Raw genomic sequence first — 2,258 nt, 5'->3', positions numbered from 1 at the left:
CTGAGATTTTCTTGTGTTCTTAAGCATTTACAAGATGACAAAAAGTACTCATCAGAAGATCTAATAATGGGAAACTTTAAAAGGTTGCTTTGTTATCTGGAGATGAACAAAACTACAGTCTGATCACAACTGTGAAGCTTGGTAGATCTTGATGCAAAAGGATTATGTAGTTGGTACAGTCACAGAAAACATTTAGAAACAATGAGTTTTACTTGAGTGGGAAGAGGAAAAGTAAGAAGAAGAGAAGAGGGGAGAAAGGAAGTAATCTGTAAGTGTTATATGGGAATTGTAGAGCACTATAAGGATATCACAAATGGCAGGGGGACATAGAAAGTCTGAAGTGGTATTTGATTCAACTGATCTTAGCTTTTACTGAAGGAAGGCAAGTTACCTGAGATCAGTGGTGTTGAAGGAAAGAAAGATAACTGGGTAGCCATTGCTTCTCCTTTTTATCATGACATTCACTAAATACATGAGCAGAAATGAGCTGCCAGACATGAGAAAACCTTTTCCTTTCTCTGTTTTTTTTACTCCTTCCCTCTTTATTTCTCTCTTTATTTCTTTTACAGGTGGACACATTCAGATTCTCTACCAGGAGGGGTACAGAGGCAATCTTGCACGTTCCAACAACTAGTCCAGGGAGTTCAGATAACATGTTTTAGTGCCAGGCAGCAAAAGAAATACAATTTTACACTGAACATAAAACCACTTTATCAGAAAAAAAAACATAGGGGTGCACTATTGTGCGAGGAGCCTTCAGTATGACCAAGCACATGCAGCTCCTCTGACCAAAAAAAAAAAATTTCCTTTACTCTTGGCTATGAGGAGCTGAACAGACAAAGTTTCAGTCAGTAGGCCTGTTTCTTTCCCTTCCACCCTTGCCAATGGATGTTCCCTGGGATATACAGTCCAATCCTTAAATCTATTATATGATTTACTAAAAGGCTCTGCTGTTAGGCAGCATTTTAGTTACTTCAGAAATCCAACTTTTTTCCCACAGAGCCTTCTTGGAAGCTGAGATCTTTTCAGTACACAAATAGAGGCAAGCCTCTTTTTGCAGGAAAAGCAATACAGACCAGTCTTCCCTCCTTCCTTCCCTCCCTCCCTCCCTTCTTCCTTCTCCCCTCTTCCATAGAAAACTTCCTTGTCCCTTTAAGGAATGATTGTAATTTATTCCCCTAATTATTAAAAAAACCCCAAATTTAATCACACAGAGACACAGAAAACTGAAATGAAACACTGTGGTCCTGTTTTTGAAACACGTATTCTTGGAAGCTAATGTGCACACTGGAATTTTACAGCTTTTACCTTCAGAGGAAGATGACCTTATTATATACATTATATACATGCTGATATGGTCTTGGAGGGATAAGACCTTCCAGTGTGAACTGAAAAATCTTGTAATTAGACTTGTGCCTTTTTTCTATCATCTGATGCTGTTGATGAGGTGGAGGAAGGCAGGGCAGATTGTTTCTCTGTCCTCATTAAAGGGCATGCTTTTTGTGACTTCTGTAACATGTTGGGTGTATCACTTGGTGAGGTTTATTACTCTTGTCCAACCTGGCAGGAGAAAGGAAATGACAACTTGGTCAACCTACATAGTCTGGACAAAGAACAAGAACATCTAATGTTTTATAATTGGCTAACATGAAAATGTGTATGTAATGTCTGATGTGTAATAGTATTGTACAAGGAATTGAAAATGCCGTTTCATGTTAGAACTTGACGGACTTCAGAAAAGGTATCACCAAAGGGAGTGGATGCTGTTTCCTGCCACCTCCAGTCACAGATTCCCACCCTTCCCTTGCCTCATACCTAGTGATTAGGGGACCACTGGCTGACCCAGATCTTCTTACTCCTCACGTGGAAGATGAATAATTTTGATGTGTGTTATGTATGTTAGATTTCTATGGTCAATAAAGTGTTCTGACTCATTCTATAGCCACATAACATTATGATGCATTCCCGCGTAGGAGACTTACTAGCGGAAAAGCAAAAGTATTTTATTCAGCCACTGTGCAAGGTTTGACAGAAATTGCTGTAACATTAAACCGTACCTTTGGATTCATCTGTGAATGGATAACAAGGGTTTAAAAATTCATCCTCAGTATGACATCATTATTTCAATCCCAGACTAGCAGAATATTAAAAATGTTCTAATTTGTAAATGTACGAGAGATGCCGGTATCAGTTGCCCCTATACAAAAAAGAAAATACACAAGAAAATCAGGTCTTTTCATAAGGGGTGAAGATGAATC

The sequence above is a fragment of the Calonectris borealis genome, chromosome 1, assembly GCF_964195595.1.
Source record: "Calonectris borealis chromosome 1, bCalBor7.hap1.2, whole genome shotgun sequence".
NCBI lineage: Eukaryota > Metazoa > Chordata > Aves > Procellariiformes > Procellariidae > Calonectris > Calonectris borealis.
The sequence above is the reverse complement of the archived record's forward strand: the minus strand, read 5'-3'. Positions refer to the sequence as shown.